Raw genomic sequence first — 18146 nt, 5'->3', positions numbered from 1 at the left:
TGTGACGTCACGGGGAATGCCACAGGGAAGTCCCGTCATGTCCCGTGCGTCAGAGGGGGGCGGGGTCACCGGGCGGCCCCGCCCCCCGTTATTTAAGAACTGTCAGACGAGGAGCGCCGTCACACAGTGGGAGCCTCCCTCCATGCCAGCATGGGTGCGGAGCGGCCCGGAGAAGAAAATGAAGAAGAGAAGAAGAGAAGAAAAGAAGAAGATGAAGAAGATGAAGAGAAGAGCGGGAGCCTCCCCCCATGCCATGGGTGCGGAGCGGCCCGAGGAGAAGAAGATAGAAGACGCCGCGGAGGAGATGCTGGACGAGAACGCCGGAGGAAGAACCAGAAGAGCCAGAAGAACCAGAAGAACCAGAAGATGAAGGAAGATAGAAGAAAGAAGAAGTATTTAAATAAAGGAATTGTCAAAAACTGTCTCTTGTCATTTTTAACATTTTTGACAGTTTTTTAGTGAAATGGTAGGGGTACAAAACCCTTACCATTTCACACAGGGGGGGGGTCGGAATCTGGGGGTCCCCTTGTTAAAGGGGGCTTCCAGATTCCGATAAGCCCCCCGCCCGCAGACCCCCACAACCACCGGCCAGGGTTGTGGGGATGAGGCCCTTGTCCTCATCAACATGGGGACAAGGTGTTTTGGGGGGCTACCCCAAAGCACCCTCCCAATGTTGAGGGCATGTGGCCTGGTACGGTTCAGGAGGGGGGGGCCGCACTCTCGTCCCCCCCTCTTTTTCTGCGGCCTGCCAGGTTGCGTGCTCGGATAAGGGTCTGGTATGGATTTTTGGGGGGACCCCACGCCGTTTTTTTTTTTTTTTTTTTTGGCGCGGGGTTCCCCTTAAAATCCATACCAGACCTGAAGGGTCTGGTATGGAATTTAGGGGGAACCCCACGTCATTTTTTTTTTTTTTGGCCGGGGTTCCCCTTAATATCCATACCAGACCTGAAGGGCCTGGTATGGAATTTAGGGGGACTCCCACGTCATTTTTTTTTTTTAATTTTGGTTCGGGGTTCCCCTTTGGGGAATTCCCATGCCGTTTTTATCAATGAACTTCTATGTGTATTGTCGGCAATGCAATAGCCGCGGGTAGTTTTAAATGAGTTTTTTCCTTTAAAATGTCATTTTGCTGTCAGACTGTTCTAAACACAGGAAACATGCGCCCCTTTACAGGCATACTATAGACACCCCCCAGGTACGAAATTTAAAGGGATATTACACTTTTATTGTTTGACTTTAAGCATTATTAAAATCACTGCTCCTGAAAAAACGGCCGTTTTTAAAACTTTTTTTTGCATTGATCCATGTCCCCTGGGGCAGGACCCAGGTCCCCAAACACTTTTTATGACAATAACTTGCATATTAGCCTTTAAAATTAGAACTTTTGATTATTCATGTTCGTGTCCCATAGACTTTAACGGTGTTCGCGTGTTCGAACGAACTTTTTTCCTGTTCGCATGTTCTGGTGCGAACCGAACAGGGGGGTGTTCGGCTCATCCCTACCTAGCAGTGAGTAGCATAGAAACACACATGAGCCCTGCCCTTGAGTAAAGTTTGCCCTCCGGGACCATGAGCAAGCGATTGTAAGTTTGACAGCAGAAGGATTTACTAAGAAACAGAGAACCGGATTATGGACCGGATTAATAAAACAGGTATAAAATAACATGCAAACATAAAGTTATGTAAAATGTCCAGGACCAATAGTAAGTCTAATGCCCTGTACACACGGGCGTTTTTTTACAGCAACAAAGGTCCGACAGTCTTTCCGATGGACTTTCGACTGACTTTTGACAGACTTCCGACGGACTTTCGAATGAACGGACTTGCCTACACACGATCACACCAAAGTCCCATGGATTCATATGTGATGACGTACGACCGGACTAAAATAAGGAAGTTCATTGCCAGTAGCCAATAGTTGCCCTAGCGTCGGTTTTCGTCCGTCAGACTAGCATACAGACGAGCGGATTTTTCAATAGGAACTGGGTCCGACGGAGTTCCGACATAAAGATTTGAAACATGTTCCAAATCTAAAGTCCGTCAGATTTTCAACAGAAACAGTCCGCTGAAGGTCCGATGAAGCCCACACACGGTCGGATTGTCCGCCAGATTCGGTCCGTCGGACCAGTCCGGTCGAAATGTCCGCTCGTGTGTACAGGGCATAAGACGAATTCAAACATATGGCGCACCAAATAGAAAGTACCCTGTATGGTTCAGGAGATTCGTCCGTGGAGAGAAGAGGATCCAAACTTGAATTTTTTAGGGCCTTCTTTACGCAGGCTCCGTTGATCCTTGCAGGAATGGGGTTTTTTTTGGCCAGAGGCATTTCCTCCGAGAGTTGCAGATTCAATGATTGCAGAAACTGTTCCGCCTCCAAAGGGGAATGGAACGTGAGGCGCTCGCCTTCTGGTGTCGTGAGATGCAAGATGGCGGGGTAGGCGATGGTAAATTTAAAGTGATGGTGAAACAGAATCGAGCAGTTCTGTGTGAAGGCTTTACGTTTGCGCGATATCGCAGCCGAGTAATCCGCGAACAATAGGAGAGTGTGACCTTCAACTTACAAGGTGCGTTGTTTACTGAACTTTTGTAAAAGCTGTTTATCTGCCTAGTTAAAAAAGCGTACAATGACTGGCCTTGGGGATTGCCTGTTCTCCATAGGTTGACCCAGCCTATGTACTCTTTCTGACCCCCATTGCTTTGGGGATGGTGGAGGAGCATAGTATAGCCAGGTCAGCAGCCTTGACTGATTCTGGGACTCCAATAACACATAATAATACAAATCCTTTAACAGCTAAGGTAATTTTGTGTATTTTTTGCTTTGTTATTTTTTATTTACACAGAATGTTTTACACAATTGTGCACTTTTTAACTCTTTATTTCACATCTGTTGTTCACTCACTTTTTACACACTAGCATCCATTTAGATATACATGGCACTTATTATTCCTCTCATTGCACTTATTTTCATTCCTTCAACATAATCATAATTTTTCATTCACACACACTTCTCACACACACTCCACACACTAGGAGACACACCACACCCAATCCCTACACTCAACCCTAACCCCCCCCCCCCATCACAATAGACACAAATTTAGGATTCTACATTGGAAATTCCAATAGTACTTAACCAAAAATAAAAAAATTCCAATTTGATTCTTATTTAAAAACAACTAATACTTGAATCAAAAACCAAATGGTATCCTATAAATAAATAACAAGATATAATTCCAAAATGAACCAGTATTTATCGACATTAAATGACTCGGCATGTTCCACTTGTACTGCAAATGGACAAATTGATCATTTTTATTTTACTACACTTTTACCATTTCATTGATTAACCACTTCAGCCCCGGAAAATTTGGCTGCTCAATGACCAGGCCATTTTTTGCAATACGGCACTGCGTCACTTTAACTGATAATTACGCAGTCATGTGACGTTGTACCTAAACAAATTTGACGTCCTTTTTTTCCCACAAATAGAACTTTCTTTTGGTGGTATTTGATCATCTCTGCGGTGTTTATTTTTTGCGCTATAAGCAAAAAAGAGTGACAATTTTGAAAAAAACCCCAATATTTTGTACTTGTTGCTATAATAAATACCCCCAATTTCTTTTTTAAAAAGCAAATTTTTTCCTCAGTTTGGGCCGATATGTATTCTTCTAATTATTTTTGGTAATAAAAATCGTGTACAAAATAGGGAAATTTTTATTTTTTTTTTACTAGTAATGGTGGCGATCTGCGATTTTTATATCGACTGCGATATTGCGGCAGACAAATTGGACACTTTTGACACATTTTTGGGACCACTGACAATTATACAGCAATCAGTGCTATAAAAATTCACTGATTACTGTATAAATGTCACTGACAGGGAAGGGGTTAACACTAGGGAGCGACCAAGGGGTTAACTGTGTTCCCTAGGTGTGTTGTAACTGTAGGGGGGATGGGACTATCTAGGAGGAGAGAGAGATCAGTGTTCATACTTAGTATGAACACACGATCTATCTCTATTAACCCGAAAGAACTGGGATTTGTGTGTTTACACACACAGATCCCAGTTCTCGCTCTCTCGTATCGGCTCCGGGCACACGCTGCAGGCGCATGGGCTTGACCCTAGTGGCCAAAGGGCCAAAATGGCCCACCCGTGCCATTCTGCTGCAGTAAAACTGCGGCGGCTGGTTGACAAGCAGTTAAATCACTGAGATTATTGTAAAACATTACAAGTGCTGTACATTTCCCCATCTCAGGAGGGTCCACATGTGTGGCTCCTTGCAAGCCTTCTGGACTCGGGCTTCATCTTGAAGAGGTGGGAACGGCACGTGGAGATTTTTGGACCGCTGGGATCTTTTTAAATAATTTAAGGCTATAGGATAGAGTTCCATTTCCTGAGCGGTAATTATCAATTTATTAATATATCACATGCACAAATGCTCACAGAATATGAGGTATTGAACACATGGATGTTCTGATATATCAAAGAAGAAGACTATGACTGAATAAGTTGAAACGCGTTGCGGTGTTCATGTGGATATCATTCTTGTAATGTACTGTCAATTGATATTTGTACTATGTAAAAATTGACAGCTGTAATGAACATGATTGTACACACCTGTAGCCAGAACTCATATTTTAAATCCTATTCCCGTTCTTGTAAGATTTTACAATATTATAAACTATATAAACTTTCCTGATTAGAATACCTAGCTGCTAAAAAAAACCCTTGGGGGAATCCTTCCATTTTTTTAAATTATTTGGGGTGTGCAGCCCTTCAGACTCTCCGATATGCATTTTTCTATTCTACAAAAGTGAGTACATCCCTAAGTGAAAATGTCCAAATTAAGCCCAATTAGCCATTTTCTCTCCCTGGTGTCATGTGACCTGTTAGTGTTACAAGGTCTCAGGTGTGAATGGGGAGCAGGTGTGTTAAATGTGGTGTTATCACTCTCACTCTCTCATACTGGTCATTGGAAGTTCAACATGGTACCTCATGGCAAAGAACTCTCTGAGGATCTGAAAAAAAGAATTCTTGCTCTACATCAAGATGGCCTAGACTATAAGAAGATTGCCAAGACCCTGACACTAAGCTGCAGCACCATGGCCAAGACTATACAGCGGTTTAACAGGACAGGTTCCACTCAGAACAGGCTTTGCCATGGTCGACCAAAGAAGTTGAGTGCACATGCTCAGTGTCATATCCAAAGGTTGTCTTTCGGAAATAGACATTTGAGTGCTGCCAGCATTGCTGCAGAGGTTGAAGGGTTGGGGGGATCAGTCTGTCAGTGTTCAGACCATACGCCGCACACTTAAATTGGTCTGCATGGCTGTCTTCCTAGAAGGAAGCCTAGCAAAGATGATGCACAAGAAAGCCCGCAAACAGTTTGCTGAAGACAAGCAGACTAAGGACATGGATTACTGGAACCATGTCCTGTGGTCTGATGAGACCGAGATAAACTTATTTGGTTCAGATGGTGTCAAGCATGTGTGGCTACAACCAGGTGAGGAGTACAAAGACAAGTGTGTCTTGCTACAGCCAAGCATGGTGGTGGGACAGTCATGGTCTGGGGCTGCATGAGTACTGCCGGCACTGGGGAGCTACAGTTCATTGAGGGAACCATGAATGCCATCATGTACTGTGACATACTGAAGCAGAGCATGATCTCTTCCCTTCAGAGACTGGGTCACAGGGCAGTATTCCAATATGATAATGACCCCAAACACACCTCCATGACGACCACTGCCTTGCTAAAGAAGTTGAGGCTAAAGGTGATTGACTGGCCAAGCATGTTTCCAGACCTAAACCCTATTGAGCATATGGAGGGGCATCCTCAAATGGAAGGTGGAGGAGCGCAAGGTATGTAACATCCACCAGCTCCCTGATGGCATCATGGAGGAGTGGAAGAGGACTCCAGTAGCAACCTGTGAAGCTCTGGTGAACTCCATGCTTAAGAGGGTTAAGGCAGTGCTGGAAAATAATGGTGGCCACACAAAATATTCACACTTTGGGCCCAATTTGGACATTTTCACTTAGGGGTGTACTCACTTTTGTTGCCAGCAGTTTAGACATGAATGGCTGTGTGTTGAGTTATTTTGAGGGGACAGCAAATTTACACTGTTATACAAGCTGTACACTCACTACTTTACATTGTAGCAAAGTGTAATTTCTTCAGCGTTGTCACAATAAAATATTTACAAAAATGTGAGGGGTGTACTCACTTTCGTGAGATACTGTGCATCAAGATTATCTTTTTCATGTTTTTTCATGTTGCTAGGTTTTTTCTAAGGCCCCTTTCACACGGGACAGACTCCACCAGTGGATCCGCCTGCTCAGCGAGGATCAGTGAACAGATCCGTGTCCGCACAGCCTGCCTTCCTCTATGGGAGGTCAAATGTAAACAGACCGCCTGTCCATTTACATACGACTGTCATCTGATCCAATCCATCAGACAGATGGAGAACGGATCCCTCATCCATCTGTTTTTGATGGATAGGATCGGATATCGGCAGGTGTCAATGGACAAATGTCCATTGACATCTGCCTCTCCATAGAGGTTCGATCACGACCACCTAAAAATCTGCGCAGCGGGCCCAATAAGGCCACCCGTGTGAAAAGAGCCTAAGTCTAGTTATTAAGTCCGATCTGCACCCCCCGCCCCCGGCTCAGAGTACTTTCCTAAGACAAGCTGTGGCAAGAGGAATGCATTCCTCTTGTCTCAAAAAAGTGTTCTGAGCCGAGACAAGCTGAAGTTACGATAGATCTGTCTCTTTCCAAGCTGATGTTGGATTTACTGTGCGGGTAGGGGAGCAGATGTGACTTCATAATTAGACTTATAAAGCACCTAGCTACATGGGAAAAAGTACTAAATGAAATTTGTTCCATGGGGAGCAGAACATTGTAAAAAATGTGTAATCATAGTTCTTCATTAACTACTTCCCATTTAGACATTGCACATAAACAGCCGGGTAGGTCATTCTGGATTTGGATGGATGTGGATGGATATACCTGTAAGTCTTCCTGCTTCTGCTGCTCATCCACAGCCGCTAGGACATGCAGTGGTGCGCCCTTTGATTGATGCGTTCTTTGGACACAATGGATCACAAATCAGTGTACAGGACCAGGGCAATTGGTCCTGTACAATGTGAGCACTGTGTCCAATCACAAGTGAAAGTAAAGAAGCCATTGACTCTGTCTCCTCACACAGAGAACATCTGTGAGAGAAGACAGAGCTGTTTGCCAGCAATCTGTGAGTTTAATCACTGTTCTGCCACAGTTTTACATACCAAACTGTCAGGATGCACCCATCAGCAGACAGCCTCGTTCCCCCAGAAGACTTCTAAGGCACAGAGGAATGCACTTTCCTGTTGCACACAGAAACCAGGCTTTGGTGCATAGGTGTGCGCATGCGCGAACGGGAGCGCAAACAGCAGCCGTCGCGCATCCTCGTGCGCGATCGGCACTTGCGTGCACCCGTGTGCGCCAGTGCACGCATTAGCGCGCACCCACGTTGGCGCTATTTAAGTCCAGCCAGTACCTGGTCTGGTACTGCTTTTGTCTTCAGCTCCTGAGTATCCAGCATCCTGTGAACCTGTATCCTGATTCCTGCTGTCTACCTGGCTCGTCTTTAAACCTCCCCTTGAACTCTGCCTGTACCGACCTCGGCTTGTCCAGTGACCAACCTACGGTTTCCTCCCTGGCACCTGCACTGCTGATCTGGCTTGACCCGGCTTGTTCCTGACTATGATCCTGCCTGCACCCAGTATTTGATTTGACCTGCCGTATATGACCCTGCTTGCCTGACTTCGCTACTTGCTGCTGTCATCTGCACCTGCTGCCACCTGCTGGTCTTCTGCTGAAGCTTTCTCGTGTCTTCTCCAGCACGATCGGGACCAGCCGCCCTGCTGCAACCAAGGACTTTCTGGCACTCGTGCGACTCTGTACTTTGGTGCCTTCTGTTTGCTCTATCAGGGGCCCTAAGTCAGAGTGGTAAGGGAGGCCTTGCTCGTCCATTCAGGCTCTTCTACCAGGTACGTGATACAAACACCAATGCAGACAGCTATAGTGTCCCTTATCACCAGCCACACCAATGTGAAGCATTAAGAAACCAGTGCAGCCAGGCACGGCGTCTTTGACCGCTGGTCACACCTGTCCCAGGTATGGTCTGACCCAGGATGAAAGGGTCCCTACAAAAAGAGTGAGGTGCACTGAACATCCTATGGAACTGTAGCAGGCAAGCACCGGTGGTGCAGTACATCCTGATGAAATGCCAATCACAAGTAGGGAGGTGGTACATCAGCGCCACAAAGGATTAGGGCCCATACTATTGCCCCAGAGGTACTTTCAAATCCTTTATGTCCACCTTCTACTTCAGCAGCAGCTATCATGCCCCCATTTACAGCACAACCAGGCATTCAGGTAGAAACAGAAAATTTTCCACCCCTTCAGTTTTTTATGTGCTTTTCCCCAAAGATTTATTCAATTCAATTGTGAACTAAGGGACCCTGTATGCCCCAGTAATCCCAACTCGGTTTATGCTCATTCATTTAAGTGGAAGCCCTTCAAAGTTGGTGAATTTAAAAACTTTTTTTGGCCTAACCCTAAATATGAGACTCACAAAAATAAAAAAAGAGCTGCAGTTTCGTTGGTCTACACATCCCATTCACCATATGCCATTGTATCCTCAGTTATGACCAGGAGACGCTATAAAATAATTATGAAGCTTCTGCATTTTTTTAATGACAGTATCCTGTGCCATCCCCAAAGTCACTACTAATATGAAAGGCTTTGCAAAATTAGACCACTTATCAATTATTTTTTCAAAATATTTTCTGAAATGTATATTTTAAATAAAAATGTCTACATTGATGAGTCCCTCATATATTTTACAGGCATACTGTGCATCAAACAATATATTCTGAGTAATTGTGCCAGATTCAGTTACATAAACTCCATCAGGCATACCGCCATTCCATACTATTCCAACAGGCATACCACTTCTATGGGGACAATTTCTATACCAGCATTCAATTTTTCCGACACCTTTTTTCTGCAGCAAACTGTAGCTTGTGTTATAGTGCAAACAAATCTTAGGGGCTTTCCACAAAGACTGGTCACCACAGAGCTGAGGTGTGGGAGCGGGTCAGTAAGTTTTCACAATGTGGAATTTTTGGCCCCAAAATGGAGGGATAAGTGGTATGCCTATGTCCTTTCTTCCATCCACCAAGACATCTCAATGGAAATCCAGGAAATCATGGTCTGGTCCAAAGCCCTCATTGCGTACAGAATTACAATGAATTCATGGTAGGTGTACATCTCAATGACCAAATGATGAAGCACTACCTGGCATATATGTATATGGATGCTTCAGTCGCTACCATACTATATTAGTGATGGCATGGTGAAGGTATTCCTCTTATGTTTGACTACTTGCATTTTGCCTGTATTTAATTTCCTGTTTACCAACCATTTGTCTGTTTTTTCAGCAACATTTCTGCCTGCTGCCTGAACTGACCATTTGCCTGCATATTGGCCATGCCTCTGTCTGCCTCCTGAATCGATCCTGGCCTATTTGTTGACCACTTTTCTGCATGTCTGGACTGATCTTTAGCCTGCATGTTGACCAAGTCTCTGCCAGCTGCCTGGACTGACCCCTGCCTGGTAATTGACCATGTTTTTGCCTGCCACCTGGACTGATCTTTTGCCTGCATACTGACCATGTCTCTGCCTCCTGCCTGAACTGACCCTGGCCTGTTAACTGACCGCGTTTTCACCTGCTGCCTGGGTTAATCTGTTACATGCATACCGACCACATCTCTGCCTTCTGCCTGAACTGACCCTTTCCTGTATATCAACCACATTTCTGCTTGCCTTCTGGACTGATTTTTTTCTTGCATACTGACCACGTGTCTGCCTGCCACCTGAACTGACCCCGGCCTGTTAATTGACTAATTTTTTGTCTGCTGCCTGGACTGATTCTTTGGCTATTTGCTGATCATGTCTCTGCCTGCTGCCTGTCCTGACCATGGCCTGTTAATCAACCATGTTTCAGCCTACTGCGTAGACCAATCTTCGCCTGTTTGCTGACCACATCTCTGCCTGTCACCAGTACTGACCCATATGCATATCCAACTGACTACGTTCCTGCGAGACACCAGTCCTATCCATCCTCTGCAGACAACAGCAGACAAGAGCACCACAGGTACTATTTTGTTCCCCCTTTGTTTAGCCTCCTGTACTTCCTAGCAAGTAAACATAGCATTTTTTTCACATTTTCCAAAAACTTGTGGCAAAAAAAGACATTTTCAAAAGACACCTTATGCCTCTTAGAAAATCTATTTGGGGAATTTGCTTTTGAAAATGTGCTCATTTTGTTGGCGTTTCCACTGTTCTGGTGCTCCTGTGCCTCCAAAAATCTGATGTGATAGATATGTAATTTGGTGGTATGACCATATTTCGGAGGAGTAGCGAAATGCGTTTTGGGGTGTAATTGTAAGTATACATATGCCGTATGTGAGATTTAAGGTGTTTACTTTGTGCCCCTAGAAAGCCTTATGGTGGTCTTTGGATTTTGAGCCTTTCTATGTGGCCAGGTTGTGAAAAAATTTCACACATGTGGTATCCCCATACTCAGAGGAAGTAGCAGAATGTGTTTTGGGGTATAATTCTAAGTATGCCTAAGCTGTGTGTTAGAGATATCTTATTATTTAATATTTTTCCACATTTTCCAAAAAACCTGTGGCAAAATAATACACTTTCAAAAGACTCCTTATGTCTCTTAGAACATCAGGACTGATCAACTTTCAAAAAAAATTTAAAAATTTTATATATATATATATATATATATATATATATATATATATATATATATATATACACATACACACACACATATACACACACACAGTATCTCAGTATCTCACAAAAGTGAGTATACTCCTCACATTTTTGTAAATATTTTATTCTATCTTTTCATGTGACAACAATGAAGAAATTACACTTGCTACAATGTAAAGTAGTGAGTGTACAGCTTGTATAACAGTGTAAATTTGCTGTCCCCTCAAAATAACTCAACACACAGCCATTAATGTCTTAACCACTGGCAACAAAAGTGATGTAATGTCCAAAATGGGCCCAAAGTGTCAATATTTTATGTGGCCACCATTATTTTTCAGCACTGCCTTAACCCTCTTGCGCGTGGAGTTCACCAGAGCTTCACAGGTTGCCACTGGAGTCCTCTTCCATCGCATACTAGCTCATTATGAAATACTTACCTTAGAACTAAGCCCTCCAGCAGCTACCACACACCGCTGAGACGGCTGACACCTTCCCTGGTATTTCTTCTGGGTTTGCGGGCCCCAGCACTGTGAGCCACGATGATGTCACTTCCACGCATGTGCGCGGGAGCTGCCGTTTACGGTATGGGCTCTGAAAGTCCGGCACGGTAAGCAGGACCTTCAGAACGCATTCGCCAATTCCGTCATCAGCTGCATGTACTCTGAATATCTCCTAAACTGTGATTAAGAGAGATCCACAGTACCTACAGGTAATATTATAGGCTTACCTGTAAGTAAAAAATAAGAATTTACTTCCAATTTAAGCCTATTGTGTAGCTCTGTTGAAAATGTTAAGGAACTATCTTAAGCAGCTCATGTAAATTAAAGACCATGACCCACTTGCAATCCTTCTTTAAACAGCCCCGCATAGCACTCCTTTCACTGGCTACTTTTTGCCAGTGTCAGGATTACTATACGAGGGTAAATACTCATCTACCTCCATGTATTCCTCCCTTGCAGGGCTAATGAGCGAGATATTGCCCCCTTACTGGTGACTTACATTCTACAGTGACGATAGAAATGCTAGTGTTACAAGGGCCCCGATGCTACATGCCTTTATTTTTATTTTTTTAAAGTTACATTTGCTGTTTATACTTTTTTGGATTTTTAAAATAATTATATTACATAATTTGATATATAGATAAAAATGCATATTTCACATTGCTCCATCTGATGCCTCTGTACCAGATGGCAGCTGAGATGACTAACACCAGCCCTGTCATATATTTAGTATCATGTATATTTAAATCTGTGTTTAACATTTTAAGATATTTGAACGGCTTCTGACAAATATTTTTTCAATAGGCATGCTAAAACTGACAAATTACAACTATTGCTGCTTAAACAAAAAACATTTCTATAGTCTAATTGATTCCTTAGCTTAAAACGCTCATTCAGATCACTCTTCAAGCAAGGCTAGCTTTACTCTGATAAATACATCTAATGGCGTGTACACACAGTCGGACTTTACGGCAGACTTTGCCCGGCGGACGGGATTTCGTCGAATAATTCGATCGTGTGTGGACTCCAGCGGACTTTATTTGCTCATAAGTTGGACGGACTTAGATTTGAAACATGTTTTAAATCTATCCGTCGAACTCGAGTCCGGTCGAAAAGTCCGCTCGTCTGTATGCTAGTTCGACAGACAAAAAGCTACGCTAGGGCAGCTATTGGCTACTGGCTATGAACTTCCTTGTTTTAGTCCGGTCGTACGTCATCATGTACGAATTCGATGGACTTTGGTGGATTGTGTGTAGGCAAGTCCGTTCATTCAGAAAGTCCGTCGTAAAGTCAGTCGAAAAGTCCGCTGGGCAAAGTCTGCCGTAAAGTCCGACCCTGTGTACGCGGCATTACAGATTCCCCCACCCAAGCTATAAAGCATGGATAGACAAATCCCCTGCTGGGCTATTGTATTCTGAGAGCTGCCTCTGGGAACCTTCAGAATGCCAGACCAGTGACTGCATCTGGTTTGATGCAGCCGCTGTTTGGCTAATATTTTTTCCACTGACTCCTTCGATTTTGTTTTTTAATGTTGGGGGAAAAAAGTCGGACAGGGCAACCCCGAAAGCAAATGATAAACTGGTCGAAATTTACACAGAGTTTTTACCAAGCTTCACTATTTGGTTTCTGTTACTAAGCACGTTCATTCTGTCTCTGCCAGTGTATCGCCTATCCACCTTACAAGCTATAATATGCAGCCAAAAGGTATGTAACTCATAATCCACTTAACCCATTGTTTATCAGCCTATATTAAACAATTCATCATTAATAATTTCAAGGTGGCCATACACATGGTTATTTGTGCCTAATTTGGGTCCAAGTAATTGCAAACAAGCGATCCATTATTGATTAAAATATTGTACTATTCAAAACATAAGATATTTTACACATTGCAATCATCTAAAATTATTGTTCAAATATATGATGTATATATTATAACAATCTTATAATAATGATCACTTAATCAATTTGAATTACAATCACTTTTTTTGATCGATCAGAAGCGATCAACAAAATTCTGGCACAGCGGGTCAACTTAGGGGGGTCAAAATCGATCACATGGAGGATCTTTAGTACATAATGTTCATTCAATTTGATTGTTTTTGTTGCATTTAATGATAGATTGAATAATCATAGTGATATATGTTTGGCCACCTTTACATTCTGACTGCTGGAACCTGTAAGGTTTTGGATAAAGAGGGTTGAAAGTGGTGTCAGTTATTTTTGTTTTGTTTTTTTCCCATTTGTATTATGTTAAGGAACTTTCCCTTCACTTCCTTTCAATAGCTACAACAGAAAGTGAAAGGATATCTTTATAATGTAAGAGATATCTGCTCTTAGACAGTTGTCATGGTAATGTGTACTTATTGGAAGATTTCCCCTCCATTCCTGTTCCAAGGCAACTGAAAATTTTGGATATACCCTTATTTTCATTCATGGCATTGGTGATCAGGACAAATAGAGAAAGCAAATCTTTCTAAGGGGACACAGACAGTAACAAGTGCCTGACAATGATTCTAACGCCCTACCATTCTATTCAGATCTGAAAAAGATTTGGGCCTTTAGTTATACTTTAATCTGATTTCGATTATAGTACGCTCTGTATTTTGGATGTATTGCTGCTCCAGTTTCATCATAGAATCCAAAAATTTTCCATTAGTTTAGTAGGTAACACTGTGCTGATAGTTGGAACATTAGATGGTAGGCAATTTGGACTTCAGAGACTGATGTGAGCAGCCAAGAAAGGCATCAAATTCTACATCATATGTATCATCAGTATCAAGCAAAGGTTAGGGAAGAAATTCACTGCCCTTATTTTTTTCTAATGGTAAAAGCTATGCAGCATTTTAGAATGGTAAGCCTATTCTTGCTCACATATGATTTTGTACTAGTAAAGTCTTTGACTCTGAAAAAATCAAATACAATATTCATTCATAATTTTAAAAATGAAAAGTCAGCAACTACAAATACTGTAGCTGGTGACTTCTAAAATCAGGTACTTACTAGTTCATGGAGTCCAGTGCTGTTTTGCCACAGCTAAATCTTCTCATTACTGCTGGATCCGCAGTGCCACCATCTTGGATTTGGGAGCCGGCTGTGACTTCTTGATAATCACAGACAGCTCCCCACTGCACATGCACATGATTGCACATCACAGGCAGACTGGTCTTGCAACCTCTTGGGATGTTTGAAGGGTCCAAGGGGGCTGCAGGTGGGGAGGGGGTAGGAAAAGGCAACATCATCCTTGCCTATGCAAGGATTGAGGAAATAGGAGCAGATACACACACAAAAAAAAAAAAAAATGCTTCCCCCTCTCCCCCAAAAGACCTGGAACTCAGTTACAGCCTGGGGGAAAGAGAGAATGAGCAGATTGTTTTAGTCCCTTTGATTGACGCTCTTGGGATGTTTTCAGCTGATGTCCCATTTTCGGATGTTTCCCACCCTCGGTGCTCAATTGAGTATCCTTACAGAGTAACCACTGACATTGTCAGGAGCAGGCATACACTATTGTTTGTCAGGGACAGATGTATCTGCGAATCTATAAAATTGTCAAGGCATGCTCCAGAGAGGTTTGACCCAACAATCACCAATAGTCACGTTTTAAGTAACAAGTGTCTATGCTAAGATTACACCCATTTGGACATAAATACGCAAGTGGCATATAATCTACCCTAAAGGCATTTGATTGGCGTCATGTGCAGTACACGTACTCCTCAGCACCAACACTCAGACAAGTATACTACCGAACTCAAAAAGTAAGACTTTTTTTTACTGCACCAGCTAAGACAATGGACAGCTCCCTATCAAGGAGTTATAAATGTCTAAATGGTCTACTGATCTAAATAAAAACATGACATTTGGGAAAAATTACAATAAAATGTACACATATCTGGCATATCCATAATACGTGCAGTGTGTTATGCAGAGTGGCACTGGTGTTCCGGTTACTGGAACACTCTCTGCATTTCAGCACCTGGCACTAAAAGATTCAGATGCTGGCGGAGGGAATGAATGAATGAGTGACTTGTATAGCACTACCTATGTGAACTGAATCGCCTCAGGGTGCTTTTGCCGCCGGTGTCCATCTGCAGTATAGCGTGGTCCTTTGCCCCATGGGGTCCCGATACGCTTACAAGCGACACGCTTACAAATACACATATTTGGACACTTTTTTCAACAGGATCTATTTAACCTACCAGCATGTCTTTGGGGTGTGGGAGGAAACTGGAGTACCCAGAGGAGACCCACGCAGGCACAGGGAGAATATGCAAACTCCAGGCAGATGGTGTCATGGTCAGGATTTGAACCAGCGACCCTATTGCTGCTAGGTGAAAGTGCTATCCACTACACCACTGTGCTGCCCTTTCACTGCCATTGCCAGAGTCTGGATTTTCAGTGCCATGCCATTTCAGACTGTTGTCTGTATGTGTCACCATGTTAATTTATTCAAGCATTTGAAACTGCTTTGCCTGGTCTGAAGATACTCAAGGAGTGTAATACAAGTAACCAGCACATATACGAGGTCACTAAACACATTAGGGTGTTAAGATATTGGTACAGGAGTTTATACAGAGTGAAGATACAGTGTTTACCAAGAGTAATGAAGGTCTCACTAGCAGCCTGTCGTAAGGGTATACAAGTGACACGTAAAGTAGCCTCTTGCAGCGAGGAAGATGTTGTCCGCACTCCTTTAGCAGCGATTCATCTCTAGGGTTGTCATCTCATTCTTATGAACCCGAACACATATGAATTACAGAGGTTCTGAGGCTAATTCAATGCAGATAAGGCACCAAGTGAATTTAAGTACCACCTTCATCAGCCACAGAACCTGTGTAAATAATATGTGTTCAGTTTTAAAGGGATGAGGTGGCAACCCTACTCCAGCGGCAGAAGCTCTGTGTGGGAGACAGCCGACAACGGCTATGAAATGTCTGGGAAGTGAAGTCACTCATAGAGTTACTTCTTTACAGGGCTAGATAGGTTAGTCTTAGATTGTGGATGAAAGTAGATGTAGAGATTTTAGTTTTAGGGTGAACTTCTACTTTAAGCTTCAACAATAAAACCTAAAGCTGATTGCTTACTATGCACAGCTGCACCAGATTCTGTGTGCACCAGTTTTAGTAAATCTCCTCCAATATCACTTTGCCTGCATTGGGCAAGTTGACTGTGTCTCTTTAACTACCTTCAAAGAGTTACAGCATCATTGTTTAATCATGAACAAAAAAATAGTATAGTAGATACTGTGCAGCTCTCTCCTACATAATGAGAGCCCCAATAGACTTCCATCTACCAAAGAAAGCAAAGAATCAGTCACTGTGCTGTTCTTAACATATAGAGAAAGAGAAAAGACACAAAAACTGCATGCAAAGAAAGGTTTTGCAAGCAGAAGCAAAGCATTAATCCTAAATAATTCACCAAATGAGCTAGTTATTTTGTGAAGCCATGGTAGGCCTTATGCCTGAGGGGAATGCTAACACCTACGCTAAAAATGTTGTGATCTTTGCCAACTATATAGAGGAGCGGACAAAATATATGAAGTACTTAAAATATTTAGGTCATTTGCTTTAAGAACAGCTTTAATTGTTTGGGCTGATGTCACACCTTGAATTATGTGTAGTTTTAATAATTGAGAAGAGTTTAAAAATTGTTCAAGGGAAACCTCAGTTATTTAAGGCTCCATTCACATCTGAGCGATCTGCAGTGACAGCTGCAGCCTCTCGTTTTTTTTTTTAGCTTTTTTTTTTTGTTGAGTGTTTTTGGAGCGGCACCATTCACTTGAATGGGCCTCCCTCCACTCCAAAAGAAGCTCATGTACCAAATGTTGGCACAGAGCCAGGAGCGTTTGCGGCCGCAATTTTGGCCATGATTGTAGCACGGTTTGACACTCGACAATCGCAGCAAAATCACCCCACGTTTGGGATGCCAGAAATAATGGCATCGCAAACGCATTTTGAGTGTTGCCGCAATTCTGGAATCTTGGGCAGAATCGTGGCCATTCCACCTGTGATCCAAATCGCCTAGGTGTGAAGGGAGCCTAAAGTTTATCCAAAACCGTTTCTTTAGTTTTGGACAGAGTAGGGACTGGTTAGAACTTATTTTTTGCATGTCTGATCAAATCCCACCAAAAGTGAAAGAAAAGGGTAGTGTTTATTTGTAAAAGAAAGACTGTATACGTATAGGAAAAAAAGATGTGAAATATCAGCTAAAAACCTTTTAAACTTAAGACAATAAAAATAAATGTACCCAAGATTGAAGCACAAAACAGTACAAGTGGTTTAGAATCAAGATAACTTTAGTTTAACATTCTTAATATATAGCTATAGCATAGAAAATTATTTCTAACTCTTTATAGACCCAAGGTTTGTAGGTGTAATATGTTGGCATTAAAGCAGAACATTCTCTCAATCAATGTTGACTATGTTTAATCCTTATGCTGCTAGCAATATTAAATAGATAGGAAAGTACATCATATTTATCATATTTATTTGTTTTTCGCTTTTTTTTTTTTTTTTTTTTTTTTTGACATTTCTTTACTTTCCGGTTTCAAAGCCTAAGCAAATTATGGCATACATCCCAGGAGTCTTCAGGAGAAGGGGTTTTCTCAGCTAAGCACACCCTTGTGCCTGCATGCCTGATCGAAGGGCAAATGGATTCCTGAATATAAATGCTACATAAATCATCTGTCCTTACTCAAAATGGCTAAGGTCATAAATGATGGGGGAGTGTTTTTCAAGTGATTTCTTAGCAAAATAAAGCATGGAGACATGGATGGATGAGTGAGTTTGCTCTGAATTAAAAAAAAAATATTA

The 18146-nt window shown here is 42.6% G+C and overlaps 1 protein-coding gene across 3 annotated transcripts in view; it reads right to left on the bottom strand.

Moving 5' to 3' along the window:
- The window catches only part of SHC3 (SHC adaptor protein 3), a 184015-nt gene that overhangs the window by 132002 nt on the left and 33867 nt on the right, over positions 1-18146 (bottom strand). The window lies entirely within an intron of this gene.

The sequence above is a fragment of the Aquarana catesbeiana genome, linkage group LG01 (assembly GCF_042186555.1).
Source record: "Aquarana catesbeiana isolate 2022-GZ linkage group LG01, ASM4218655v1, whole genome shotgun sequence".
NCBI classification, from domain to species: domain Eukaryota; kingdom Metazoa; phylum Chordata; class Amphibia; order Anura; family Ranidae; genus Aquarana; species Aquarana catesbeiana.
The sequence above is the reverse complement of the archived record's forward strand: the minus strand, read 5'-3'. Positions and strand labels throughout refer to the sequence as shown.